The sequence below is a fragment of the Eucalyptus grandis genome, chromosome 2, assembly GCF_016545825.1.
Source record: "Eucalyptus grandis isolate ANBG69807.140 chromosome 2, ASM1654582v1, whole genome shotgun sequence".
Lineage (NCBI taxonomy): Eukaryota > Viridiplantae > Streptophyta > Magnoliopsida > Myrtales > Myrtaceae > Eucalyptus > Eucalyptus grandis.
The window spans coordinates 31,512,513-31,527,835 of NC_052613.1; the positions used below are offsets into that span (position 1 = coordinate 31,512,513).

Sequence of the window (15,323 nt, forward strand, 5' to 3'; positions counted from 1 at the left end):
AGGAATTAAGCACAGGTCAAAGACTCATCCGGTCAGAGATTCCAATGCGAATTTTAGATGACTCCATAGTTAGATAAAGTATATATAATAGGAAAAAACAATCCAATGTAATTTCTAAGGATGAAGTGGACCAATGGCCATTTCACGTAAGCTTTTGAACCTGCGCATTGAAACTTCCATATGAGCGAAGGTTAATCCAGGCATACCATGAATGAGTGTGCACTCTCCCTCTACAAAAAGCACCCGAGCTTGCATCTACCAAAGCCACATCCCTGAAAACAACATTTCTGTGGAATCAAGGAGAATCAAATCATCCATGGTGAAGGTCAGCAAGGAAGAGGTTGTGGTGGCCATTGTTGGCGTAGGGCCTTCAGGCCTAGCGGCAGTGGCATGCTTGAACTGCCTCGGCATAGCCAACATCGTGCTCGAGAGAGAGGATTGCTCCGCCTCTCTTTGGAGAAACAGGTCGTACGATCGATTGAAGCTCCACCTAGCCAAGCAATTCTGCGAGCTCCCCCCACATGCCCTTCCCCTCCAATTCACCCACCTTTGTCCCTAGGGCCTAATTCATAGAATACCTCGACAACTACGAGTCAGAGTTCAAGATAAAGCTGTATTGCTGACGGTCTGTCGAGAGCGCGTCGTACGACGACCTAATCGGCAAGTGGCGGATTGCAGCAAGAAACACGGGCTTGGGCGAGCATGAGTCCTACGTGGCGGAGTTATTGGTGGTGGCAAGCGGGGAGAACAGCGAAGGCGTGACACCGGAGGTCGACGGCTTAGAGAGCTTCTATGAGAAGGCGATGCACTCGAGGTACTACCGGAATGGGAGGGAATTCAGAGGGAGCAACGTGCTGGTGGTGGGATGTGGGAACTCAGGGATGGAGATTGATTACGATTTGTGGAGTCATGGCACCAACACTTCTATTGTTGCTCGAAGTCCCGTATGCAAACTCTTTCTTTAAACTCATGCAATTTTCCTTCTTTAGTAAGCGGATAGAAATTAGAGAATTTTAATTTTTTCGTGGAAATTCAGTCGGGAGTTGATAGCGGGATCCCTTGCAATAGACCAGACATATTCGAATGATTAAGGAATCCATTTACTTGGAGTGATAAACGACTAAATGATCAAATGATATAGAGAGCAAATGAAGCCCTTATCTTCTTTTATAGCTATAGATAGTGGCTACGTTTTTTTCACGACCTTTATAGCCTAATGAAGAGAATTCGCGGGTACATGTCGTTACCAAGGAAATGGTGTTTCTTGGTATGGTTTTGTTAAAATTCCTCCCATGCCGAATCGTTGCATCATCATGGTACTACTTAGCATACCAATATATGGTGACTATTTCAAGTACGGCCTTCGGAGGCCAAAGAAAGGTCCATTCTATCTGAAAGCAACGACCGGACGATCCCCCACCATCGACGTTGGGGCAATGAAGAGGATCGAGGATGGAGTGATGAAGGTGAATTAAGGAGTTATGGGCTTGTTTTCTTTGAAATTGAATTTCGAACTGAATCGAAAGTCTGTCAAACCTTCTCGAGTTATAATAAAGCCAATGATCTAGCTTTTCCCCTCCATCAAAAGCATTAACGGGAAGCCGGTCACGTTCATGAATGGCACGACCAGTGAATTAGCGCATGCATGGTAACGTTTCTATTTCTCCCAAATTTTGGTATTTTGTTTCTCGGAACAAAAAAAAAAAAATGAAAATCTGCTTGGTAATGCCAACCATTTTTTCTATTCCCCATTATAGAAAAGTAGATGGAGAATAGATTTGGAACATAAACAAGAAACAAAAAAAAAAAGTAGCATTTTGTTCTCAGGAACAATTTTTAAAAATAAGTTTTTTTTCTTTTCTATTTTTCTTTTGTTCTTCTTCCTTATAGCGGCCACTATCGGACGCCTGCCAACCGTTGGCTGCCTCCCGCCGCCCACAGCCACCATTGACAGCCGACTGCCGGTGATTGCCGGCGACGGTTGCTGCAGTAGCCCACCAGCTACCGCCTAAGGTCACCGGTCGATGATCGCCACCGTCTCGTCGGTAGCCTACCGTTGCCAACTGCCATACTATCGTGGCGCCACCGCACGACCGCCTATTGTCACCATCGAATGCCGCCGTAGGACCGTCGCCCACAGCTCACCAGCTACCGCCCCCTCCCACGAGCGGTGGGCGGTGGGTGGCAATCCTGCGGTAGCGATCGACGGCGACGGTCGGCAGTCGTGTGGCAGCGGGTGGCGGTCGGCAATCCGTGAGTAAGAAGAAAAAAAATAAATACAAAAATTTATAAATTCTTACCAAACATATTTTTATTCTTTTTCTATTCCAAGAATAGAAATATTGTATAATTATCAAACGCGTTATTTTACTAAAAAATTATTCATGGAGAAGAAATAGAAAAAAGCTATTTCTGACAAGAAATAGTTTATCGGAATAGATACGTTGACAGACGAACCCTTAAAGCCATAGTCTTTGCCACCGGCTACAAAAGCAATGTGCGTAAATGGCTCCAAGTACGTTTTCTTTGTATTATTTTCTTCGTTGGGCCACTTAATAATGATTGCTTTTTCTGAATTGGCAACTTCTCCCATTTTATCTTGATATTTATGGTAACTTTACTAGGGTGGAGATGATCTCTTCAACGAAGACGGAATGACCAAGGTCTTGCGCTAATGGAAAGGAGAAGATGGCTTGTACTGCGTCCGTTTCTCTCGGCAGGGCCTGCTCGGCATCTCTGATGACGCGCAGAATGTAGCATGCCATATTAGTTTGAAACTTCGACGCAGAAGGAAGTGTGAGTGACAGAAATAAGAAGCGATATTGTTCATGCAACAATATGCTAGTACCAAAAAAATAGAGGATGCATGATGACCTCGCACTGTAAACTAAATAAAAGCTTCATCAAGGTCAAAATCAATAACGTCATTTTATTTGCAGATTAGTGATCCATGAGTTTACGACTTCCCCTTTTGAAGTTTCTTTCTCTAATGTTCTTAAATTTTAGCAGTTCAAGTCACTTACCGACAAAGATCACTGATACTCTATGCAACAAATTGTTTTGAAACGGTTATATTATATGACTTACCTATTTCTCCTCTATCAAAACAAGAAAGTTATCTTAGAAGTTAAAGTACAATCCAAAATTGGAGACCTAGGAGACAGGTGACGGGCGACGGAACGTACGGCCATGCATTAAATGGGAACGTAACAAGATCATTTTTTAGTGTTTAGTCAATCTGACCGAGTACCTTGAACGCGAGGCAAAATAAATGTTTTATATGGGCAAATTTTAAGCGGTTGTTTGCCCATTATTTGGACCAAAATAAGATTTGTGCCAATCCAAGACTAGCAAGAATGATTTGAAAACGTCTTCTTTCTCTCCCTCTCTCTATGGAAAAGACAAATTCTACATTCCTTAGTTAGATCGTATGAAGCCATGTCTTTATTGTTCAAACCATAGTGAGATAATAATTCATACACTTGTGTAAAGAGAAATAAAATTCAATAATAGACTACAAGTGTCATCATTTTTTCAAATAAAAGCTTAAAGTAAACATTATTTCAAATAAGGGTATGAAAAATCCTCAATTTCTCAAATAAAGATTTAAAATGAATCTTATTTCAAATAAAGGCATGAAGTTGCCATATAACTTTAAAAAAGGGCCCGAACTTACTATGAAGAGCATTTTATGTTTTAATAATTTATTTTCTCCTTTTTCTTTATTTTTCCTATTTTATTCTTTCCATAAAAAGGGAAAATTCTAAAACGGACTCAAAATGCCATTATTTTCTTAAATAAAGGCTGGAAGTGTACCTTATTTCAAATAAAGGCATGAATGGCTATGTCTATTTCAAATAAGGGCCAACTTTCCGATGGTCGAGGGTATTTTGCCCGATGGTCAAGGGTATTTTTGTGATTTATAATTTTCCCTTTTTTCTTCCTTTTTCTTTTCTTTTTCTTTTTCCTGTTTCTTCTTCTTCCTCTTCGCCCATGGCTAACAATCCACCTGGTGATGCCCATAGAGGGGGCGAGGCTCGCCCTAGCCTGATTTGGTGAGGGCCACCTATGTTGACTATAGGCGAGGGACAACCCCACTTGGGCGAGGCAACCCTCACCCTAGGGGAGGCCACCCCTTGCAGCCATCGGTGAGGTTAGCACTCGTTGGCCTCGGGCAAGGCCGACCCTCCCTATATTTGGCGAAGGTGGCCTCGCTCGTGATCTATGAGGGCTCGACAACCTTGTCGATCGCTAGTAAGGGCCAAAGAGTGCTTGTAGGTCCTCGCTAGCCCTTCCCAGCAGCTAGCGAGGGTTGCCAAGCACTCGCTAGCCTTTCTTAGCAGCGGCCAAACAACACTATAAAAGAAAAAAGAAGAAAAGAGAAAAAAAGATAAGAACATTTGGACAAAAACTCCCTTGACTGGTTTAAGAGCCAGTTGGCGACCAACAAGGTCATGTCTTTATTTGAAACAACCATGGCTACTTTAGGCTTTTATTTGAAATAACAAATACTACTTCAGATTCTTATTTGAAAAAAGATCTACTCCAAACCCTTAGTTGAGAAAATGAGGATACTTTGGGCCTTGTTGTGGACACGAATGTCCAAAAGTGACGGGTCGAGGCTAAGAACATTTCGTCGAATGTGAGTGAAGCGTATGTGGGGAGGTTTCTAGTGGTGGCTAGTGGTGAGAATGGAGAGGGTTCGGTACCCAATGATGGTGCTTGGTCTACGTAGTTTTGGAGTGTTCATGCACTAGAGCAGGTACAAGAATGAGAGAGATTATCGGGGAAGGAATGTACTGTTTTGGTGGCTAGTTGTAGAAACTCCGGAATGGAAATCGCTCGAGATCTTTCCGATTGCGGCGCTTCAACTTCCTTCGTTGCTCGTAGCCTAGTGATCTTTCTCACACAAAGTGCGTATCGTCATGGAAATAGTCATGGTCTTTTATAGAAGGATCGTCATTGACAAGGATCACGTTTGTGGTGAAAAGGTAGTTTCTAGTAGAGGTGACCATAGTCTGAGTGAGTACTTCTTTGCTTAGAATTGGGAAGCGCCCACTATGGATTGGTTCCAAAAAATTTAGAAATGAAAACCGCCAGTTGGTTCCATGGATCTATCCGAGAATGAGACCGCCAGTTTAGTTTGGTTCCCATGTGAGCTTATGGAACCCTACAAAATTGCATTTATTAACTAATATCACGGTGAATCTAATTTCTATTTAAAGCACTAAAGCTTGTTCGGTCTTAAATTCAAATTGAATTACAAACCATTAATTTTGATTAAGGATTGAAAACTATAGGGTAGAATGAATTGATAATACTGGTTAGTTAGGAAATTAATTTCTTCGGGGGTAAGTACACCATTAGTGCCAAAAGTTGTGTATGGCGCTCACTTTGTTGCCAAAAGTTTATTTTGGATCACTTAAGTGTCAAAAAGTTTGAAAAATGATCATTTTAGTGTCAACTGTAATCTGTTCGCTGGAAATCTAACGTGCCAACTTTTTTATTAATTTTTGACATTGATTTGGTTTGCTAGAGAGTACAGTTAACATTTAAATAACAAAACGATGTTGTTTGGTGTCTTTCCCCCAATTCAAAACTCTAAATCCCGGCGGTTGCCGTCCTAGATGGCCCCGTGCTTGGTGACCGTGGCTTTGACCCCGACCCCAACCCCGACAATGAGTCACTCGGCGGCCAAGGGTCATTTGCAATAAAAATTCCTAAAAGCTACCGGGTCGCTTAGGTCACGCTAAAATCACGCCAAATTGAAATTAATTGCGAATTTAAATCCGATTTTAGAAATTGAAAGCTCTGCCATGTCATAAGTCATTTTAGGAACGTCGATTCAGTCTCCGAAGATTTTTCTGCAAATCGAGATTTTTGGTGAAAAGTCGAGATATGGCCATTCTCGACCTGAAAATGTAGAGGACCGTTTTTGATCCTGCAATTGGGATGCAAGTAGGTTCAATTGGTGAGGAAAATTACCAATTTGATCGAGGACTCGATATTGGAATTTTTAGAAGCCAAATTGGATTGATTCAATGGAGGATTGAAGTCCAATTTCAGAGGAATCAAATGAAATTCGTATGCCCCTCATGGACCTAACTTTGGACCACTTCAAGCTTCTAAAAGAGGAGTGTTTTGGCTGAAAATTGGATGCGGATGACAGCATGCATGGTGGGACCAAGCTAGGGGACAAGAAGATGAGGTAGAAGACCATGGTGGCCCCCCCTTAGCCAAACTGGTTCCTTCCTCCTTTCCTCTCCTCCCACCGTCGACCAGCACCCTCCATTGCAGCCTTGAAGCTTCAAAATTCCCTAGAAAACCGAGCTGCAGCCTTCTTTCTTCATTTGAACCATCGCATGTCGTAATGTCGTCACACCCCGCTTGCTTGTGCGCTAGTCCAGCGCCTCCTCAGGTCATTGTTCTGCCTCAACCACGAGCTCAAGACATCCTTGGAGCCAGTCGTAGCTCCCCCGCCGTCGCTGGAGCTGCTTCGTCGCTCACTTGCCGTCGTGAAGCTTCGCTACAGCCTTGCCGGTCTTCCTTAACTATTTCGGCCCTAACTAGCCATCGAAGCAGCTTTGCCAACCATCGAATAGAAGCTGAGCAGAGTGGGTCTCCAGCCACTATTTTGGCCCGCTTTGGACCATGTCTCGACCCCGTTTGGCGGTCTCGCTTAGGAGTTTTTTGTTCCTTGCCGCATCCCCGTCGTTTTGATCCGAGCGGATCATTAATCAAGTGAGTTTAACTCTCTAATCATTGCTTAGTAAGTTAATAATGTTTAAGGGTTGATTAGTTTAGACTAAGTATGGATTAGGTGGATAGTTATATTAGATTAACAATTTAATTAATTGTTATTGTATGTTAGGTGGTTAGAGTAGTGTAATTAGAGTCTAAACAAGATCTAGTATTTTTCTAGAGTGGTTCGGAAATTTTACGGGCCCGTCTAGGCTTTTAATTAGGCTTTTCCCGCCTAAGTTGCTATTTTTTGTATTTATTAATTAATTTTAGTAATTATTCAAATAATTATTGATTTTTTGGAAATTAGACTGGGATAGTCGATGATCGGAATTTCGTGTTGATTACAATGGTGTGATATATTTATTTAATTGAATGCCTATTTGTGCAAATTTAGTGTGATTGCAATTTTGGATATTTATCCCAAAATTTATTAATTTTATTTTTTAATTAGAAAATTACCGAGCGTCGGTTTACAGCACCAAAAATGTTTTATCATTATATAAATAGTGGGAATTTATAAAGTAAATATATTATATTTTTGGCTCATGCTGACTGTGTACCCATATACGATTATTTTTATTGGGTGTTTTTAACACGAGAAAATAGGCCAAGGTATTATATTGATTGAGAAATTTAAGCGTAGAATACCACGTTCTTGGCCATGGGTGATTAACTGTGTCATGGTTTATAGTCGTAATCAGATGACTATGGAAAGTTGTTGGGCATGTTGTTGGGTAAGATCAAGAAAACCGCCGAAGTATGGCCATGCTCGTTGAGCCGTAATCAACCACCGAAGTGTGGCTGTGCTCATTGAGCCGTAATTAACCACCTCATATAAGTTGTGATCGTTGGGCCGTAATCTACCGCCTAACATGGACAGGTTGTGCCCATTGGACCGTAATTCACCGCTAAACATTTAGTAGGCTGTGCCCATTGGGCCGTAATTAATAGTTGGAGCGAGTAATTGAAATGACTGTATGATGGTCCTGATGACATGTAATTGACTGAGTCGATTGATTGATGATTCGATCGGTTTGATGATTTGATTGTTTGAAGTCAATTGGTGAAATTGTGAATTATATTGACTTGTAGGAAGGAACTGATGCAAAGGTAAGTTCTCTGACCTATGCTTGTACTTAGACAGCCTTTGGGGCATATTTTCTTCCTAGTATGGGCTTAGGGGGTTGAACTTGCTGAGACGTCGTCTCACCCCGTTTTTATTGGGATAATATTTTCAGGTCCTTATATGGTAGTCGTGGAGGACCAGAAGCCTTAGAGTCTGGGAAGGTGGAGATCGAAGAATCGGTGAATGTGTCTGACTAATGGGTCATAGGACAGTTCCCTTTTTGGGTTGAGCCGATATATTTGTAAACAGCCTGGTATTGTAAATAAATTTATTTGTTTATAAAAGGCTTGTTTTGGTTTGAAAATTTGTGGCCATGGTTTCCTATCCCATCGTATTGTTGTCTGGAGATTATTTATTTGCTTCTGCATATGCATATTAAAAAGAAAGGGTCAGCGATGTGTCCTAGGACGTCGCTATTTAATCAACCGAGAGGGATGGGCACGTGCTCGGAGGATCGGGGCATGACAGCCACCGATCCATATGACCGTTAAATGGGTTAATTATATTAAATAAATTGTCATAAATGGGTTTAAATATAATATGGATATTAAATGGGTTATAAATGGATTATAAATAGGTTTACAACTTACTTAAACCTAACCCACCTTTACAACTCTCTTTTTTTCCTCGCCCACACTTGATCTCTTGCTCGCTCATTTCGTATTTTCACTTTAGTTTGTTTATGAGTTTCTGTAAAGAGTTTTCATAGCATAATAGTTTTTGAACTACTACCAAAATAACAATATGTTGTGAATCACAAATTCTTAAAAGAGTGGATCTCACAACGATTTATAATCATTTGTTATTTATTAGATCGTTGTTCTTATAATAAATTCAAGACTATCACATATGTATTCCTCTTTCGTAAATGGATTAATACCTTAAAAAACCCCAAACCGGTACACTTGTGACTAATTTACCCAAAATTATTTTTTTACCATAAAAAACCCCAAATGGTTACACCTTTAACAAATTTACTCAAAATTGCTACACTTGTGACAAATTTACTCTGTTAGCTTTCGTTGTTGGTATACCAATTTGGGATTTTATGCTTTGTTTGTCACATTTTACAATTTTTTTGATTTTTTTGTGGTATTAATCCAATTTAGTGGAGGGAATATTTGTTACAAATTTACCAGTTTCGGGCTTTTTATGGTCAATTGTGATAAATTTGTCACGTGTGTATCATTTTGGGGTTTTTTTTAGTAAAAAAAATAGTTTTGAGTAAATTTGTCACAGGTGTACTAGTTTGGGGTTTTTCGGGGTATTAACCCTTCGTAAATTGGGTTAAATACTGAAATGTCTTAATAATGTGAGTCAAGTCAGATATGACTTATGTTGGATATGAATCATTATATTTGTAATGCATGAAAGTTAATTAAAACGGGTTAAATGAATCTATTTAAGTCTAGTAAATCTCTAAGATCTTTCCAATAATGGCGCTTCGACTTCCATCGTCACTTATAATTCAATCATCTCTCTCTGCATACACATGAAAATAGTCGCGGTCTTCTTTGAGGGTAGTGTCATAGACAAGGATCATGTCCTTGATAAAAAGATAGTTTCAAGTACTCTTACTCCTCTCTGGGCAAAGCTCGTTTGAGTTTTTTTTTTAATGGTGAATTTTGAGCTTAAAATGAAAAGCTCATATAGGAATATGAGTCAAAAGAATTGGGTCATATATTAAATCATCTTCTTGCACCTTGAATATACAATTTACGTGGCTTTGTGTGCATGGTAAAACCAGAAAAGAATGAGCGACTCTATTATGCTACGAGGGAAAAGTACTAAAGAAATTCTAAATACATTGCATTGGTATCAATTAACTTTAAACCTTTCAATTGGACTGATTTGAACTTGCATGGTAACATTTATATTTCTCCCAATTTCTGTTTTTTTGTTCTCCAGAATAAAAAAAGAATAGAAATCTGTTTGGTAACGCCAACTTATTTTTCTATTCCTCGGAATAGAAAAGTGGCTGGGGATAGATTTGGAACGGAAATGAAGAAAAAAAGTAGCTTTTTGTTATCGGGAACAATTTTTAGAAATAATTTTTTTTTCTTTTCTATTTTTCTTTTGTTCTTCTTCTTTGTTGCGGCCACCGCCGGCGGCCTGCCAACCGTTGACCACCTCCTGCTGCCCACGGCCATCATTGGTAGTCGATTGCCGACGATTGTTGGTGACGGTTGTTGCTGCCTATAGCCCACCGCCGCACCCACGGCCCACTGGCTGACGACTGCCACCGTTTGTCGACAGCTTGTCATCACCAATCGCCGCACGACCGCCGCCTGCTGCCGCAGGACCGCCGACCGTCGCTGCCAACCGCCGTCGCAGGATCGCCGTGCACTCCTCACTAACCATTGCCCCCTCTCATGGCCAGTGGTTGTGGGCAACAATCTTGCAGCGGCGGTTGGCGGCAATGGTTGGCAGTTGTGTGGCAATCGTGCGGCGATCGTGCGGCAACGGGCGGCGATCGACGGTCTATGAGTAAGAAAAAAACAAATAAATACAAAAATTATAAATTTTATCCAAACGCATTTTTATTCTTTTTCTCTTCCAAGAATAAAATTTTTCTATAATTACCAAACATCTTATTTTACTCAGAAATTGTTCTGGAGTAGAAATAGAAAAAACTATTTTCGAAAAGAAATAGTTCTCCGTAATAGAAACGTTGCCATGCGCACCCTAAATGGATAAATTTAATCTCCTTATTCAATTTCTTGCTTGAAAATCAACACTAAATAGAACACGTCATAGCATAAGATTTTTGTTTCCCTTGAGAAATTAAGAGGAATTAAGCACAGGTCAAAGACTCATCCAGTCAAAGATTCCAATGCGAATTTTAGATGACTCCATAGTTAGATAAAGTGAATATAATAGGAAAAAAACAATCCAATGTAATTTATAGGGATGAAGTGGACCAATGGCCATTTCAAGTAAGCTTTTGAACCTGCGCATTTTAACTTCCATATGAGCGAAGGTTAATCGAGGCATACCATGAATGAGTGTACACTCTCCCTCAACAAAAAGCACCCGAACTTGCATCTACCAAAGCCACATCCCTGAAAACACCATAGCCGTGGAATCAAGGAGAATCAAATCATCCATGGCGAAGGCCGCGACGAAGAGGTTGTGGTGGCCATTGTTGGCGCAGGGCCTTTAGGCCTAGCGACAGTGGCATGCTTGAACCGCCTCGGCATAGCCAACATCGTGCTCGAGAGAGAGGATTGCTCCGCCTCTCTTTGGAGAAACAGGTCGTACGATCGATTGAAGCTCCACCTAGCCAAACAATTATGCGAGCTCCCCCACATGCCCTTCTCCTCCGATTCACCCACCTTTGTCACTAGGGCCCAATTCATAGAATACCTCAACGACTACGAATCAGAGTTCGAGATAAAGCTGTACGACGACCTAATCGGCAAGTGGCGGATCGCAGCGAGAAACACGGGCTTGGGCGAGCATGAGTCCTGTTGGGATATAATACGCGGAAAGGATCTTGTATCAATGCAAAATCACCAGAAAAATAAACGAGAAAAATAAGGACATCAGAAATTTACGTGGTTCGGTCCGAGTATCGGTACCTACGTCCACAGGGAGAGCTGGTAACAAATAATCAATTAAAATCGGAGAATCAGAGTTTACAATCGCTCAATCGCTCAAGTGTTTCCCACACCTAGATTTAACCCCAAACTTTAAGTGTTTATAAATAATAACTCACTTGGGAATAAACTCACGGCACAAATTACCACGCAACAAAACTCTCTATGTACGGCTTCGCGAGGCTTCAAGATCTTGTGGATCTTCTTCAAGCGGCGTGGACGTGCGGCTTCTCACGTACATAGGGCTTCGGTGGACGTTGAGCGGCTACTTCACACATAGGGTTTTGTTTTCCTTTTATACGTGTGTGTGCCCTAAAAGTCAAAGCTTGACTTTTGGGCCCCACCTTTTCTTACGCGTGCAGAAGAAATCACGTGCAGGGGCTTCACGGCTTCATTCTTCTTCTTCATTTCGGATTCCGCGGGCTTTGAAGCAATGAACTTTCCTCCCTTTTATTTTATCATCATGGGCTAAAACAAGAAAGCCCATGCCGTGGGATTTGAATACTTTTATTTTTAAATCTTCAAGAATCCAGCAAATCACGTTTTTACAAACGCTCAAAATCGAGACATAATTTAACAATTCTCCACCTTGGCTCGATGTTTGAAGCCAAGTTAAAGTGCTCATCATCCATGCTGCTCTCCCAACGCCCCGACGAGCGTTCACTCTCCACAGACACTAATAGAGCTCAAGCAAAGCTTGAATTTCGCTAGAGGAACAGACTTAGTCATCATGTCTGTTGGGTTATCTGCTGTAGCAATCCTTTTAACAATAACAAGACCCTTAGCTAAGACATCTTGTATGAAGTGATACTGGATGTTGATATACTCCGTTCGCTTGTGATAAATTGGATTATACGCCAAATATATGGCACCTTGATTATCACAGTGTATATCCACACTTTTCTGATCTAACCCAAAGTCCGAGAGCAAACTTTGTAACCATATTGCTTCTTTCACTACAAAGGTTAGTGTCATGTACTCTACCTCAGTTGAAGACAAGGCAATGTGATCCTGTAAGGACGCTTTCCAACTAACTGCACCACCCACTAGCGTAAACATGTAACATGTTAAAGATCTGCAATCATCCAAGTCACCAGCGTGATCCGAATCCATAAAACCTCAAATATCTGAGAATTCACTTCACAGCTTCCCAATGAGTTTTACCAGGACACTTCATATAGCAATTAACCACGCTCACAGCTTGTGAAATATCAGGCCTAGTGCACATCATAGCATACATAATACGACTCACGACACTAGAATAAGGAACACGAGACATATGCTCCTCCTCCTCCTCAGTCTGCGTTGATAATTTATCTGAAAGTTTAAAGTGCTTTACTAAAGGTGTACTTACAGATTTTGTCGACTGCATATTAAAATGTGCCATTATCTTCTCAATATATTTCTTTTGAGATAGAGGTAAAACTTCTGCAGTCCTATCACGCAAAATCTCCATACCCAAAATTTTCTTTGCTGCACCTAAATCTTTCATCTCAAATTCAACATTCAACTGCCTCTTCAGCACATCAATATCAGCCATATTCTTAGCTGCTATCAGCATATCATCAACATATAAAAGTAGATAAATCAAAGAACCATTCTCCAATTTCCTAAAGTAAATGCAGCTGTCCATCTGACTTTTTGAATAGTTTTGACTAGCCATGAAAGTATCAAAACGTTTATACCACCGTTTAGGAGATTGTTCCAAACCATATAAAGATTTCTTTAACAAGCAAACATGATTTTCCTTATTCGGAATAACAAATCCCTCTAGTTGCCTCATGTAAATCTTCTCCTCCAACTCACTGTGAAAAAATGCAATTTTCACATATAGTTGTTTTAACTCGAGATCCTGCGAAGCAACTAAGGTAAGTAAAACACGAATAGAAGTATGTCTTACCACAAGATAAAACATCTCATTGTAGTCAATGCCCTCACGCTGTGTATATCCCTTTGTCACAAGTCTCGTCTTATACCTCACTGCCTCAACACCAGGAATGCCCTCTTTCCATTTAAAGACCCATTTACTTTCGATAATCTTTTGGCTCTTTGGTACTTTGACCAGCTCCCATGTTTGATTTCGATGGAGAGATTCCATCTCTTCACTCATAGCCCCTAACCATTGCGACGACTCCGAACTAGCCATCACCTCAGAATAAGACGAAGGCTCATCTGTCTTCACCTCATCACCTCCAGTCAATGCATAAGCAACATCTGTATAACCATAACGTACCCATGGTTTAATTTGCCTTCTCTGTCTATCTGCGGCTATAGTCTGCTGCAGCTTTACTGGTTGTTCACTATCACCGATTTCAAGAATTGCGGCTTCATCTGTAGTCTCAACCTCTGTTACCTTCGAGGTCTCCGGAGTCTCCACCTGAAGCTCCACCTCACTAATGACACCATGATCTTTCTTCTCTGCTAGTTGTGTCTCAAAACTCCTCTGTTGAAGCATTGCAGTCTCGTTGAAGATCACATCTCTACTGATTAGAAAATCGGGTGATCTGGGATTGGTGCACCACAATCGGTAGCCTTTCACCCCATGTGCATAACCCAAAAATATGCACTTCTTCGCCCTCGGCTCAAGCTTACCATCACTCGCATGAGTATACGCAGGACATCTGAATATTCGTAATCCGGAATAATCAACAGGTTTCCCCGACCATACTTCCTTAGGAGTCTTCCACTCGATAGCAGATGATGGAGATCGATTAACCAGGTAACATGACATATTCACTGCTTTAGCCCAAAATTCCTTGCCAAGTCCTACATGCGAAAGCATGCATCGAGCTCGCTCAAGCAAAGTTCTGTTCTTCCGTTCTACCATGCCATTCTGCTGTGGTGTCCCAGGTATTGTGCGATGTCTTACAATACCTTCTTTCTCGCAGAACTCGGTAAAATCTTTACCATAGAACTCCATGCCATTATCGGTTCTCAGGCACTTGATCTGTTTATCTGACTGCTTCTCAATTAATGCCTTAAATTTATTGAACTGATCAAACACATCATATTTGTGCTTCAGAAAGTATACCCATACATTCTTCGAATAATTATCGATAAATGTCAACATATATAGGGCACCTCCTTTCGAAGGAACCGAAGACGGGCCCCAGACGTCTGACTGAATATATTCAACTAGTCGTTTGGTTGAGTGAATAATTGTAGTAAACCTAACTCGATGTTACTTCCCATAGATGCAGTGTTCACATAAGTCCAGCTTCCTTGTTTTTTGACACTTCAACAACCCCCTTTCACTCAGCATCGTCATACCTGCCTCACTTATGTGCCCTAAACGCATATGCCATAATTGAGTCAAGTTAGAGTCTGACTCACCTGATGAAACTGCAGTAGTTCCGGTCACGGTCTCTCCCAGTAGACGATATAGAGTATTTAACTTTCTTCCCCTTCATCACTGTCATAGCACCTCGAGATATCTTCAATACTCCACCTTCAACGATGTACCTAAACCCGATGTCATCGAGTGTCCCAGAGAAATAAGGTTCTTCTTGAGCTCTGGCACATGCCTTACATCTGTCATGTGCGAACCACCCCATCGTGCATCTGGATCGGAATTGTCCCAATCCCTACAGCCTTACAGACTACATTATTCCCTAAAAGAACCCTACCACCATCCGTAGCTTGGTAAGTAGTAAACCAGTTCTTATGATGTGTCATATGATAAGAACACCCCGAATCTAGCACCCATTCCTCTCTTGACGAAGTAGTAGTCACACATAAAACAGCTTCTGCATCCATATTGCTCCCTTTAGCAACGTTTGCCACACTGCTTGTGGCATTCTGCTTATCAACTTTATTTCTCCACTTTGGACAATCTCTCCTGATGTGCCCCTCCT

General features: G+C 41.2%; 1 pseudogene; it reads left to right on the plus strand.

Moving 5' to 3' along the window:
* The first annotated feature begins 316 nt into the window (after nt 1–316).
* LOC104446042 lies at nt 317–2,804 on the plus strand (annotated as a pseudogene).
* Nucleotides 2,805–15,323: the final 12,519 nt, after the last annotated feature.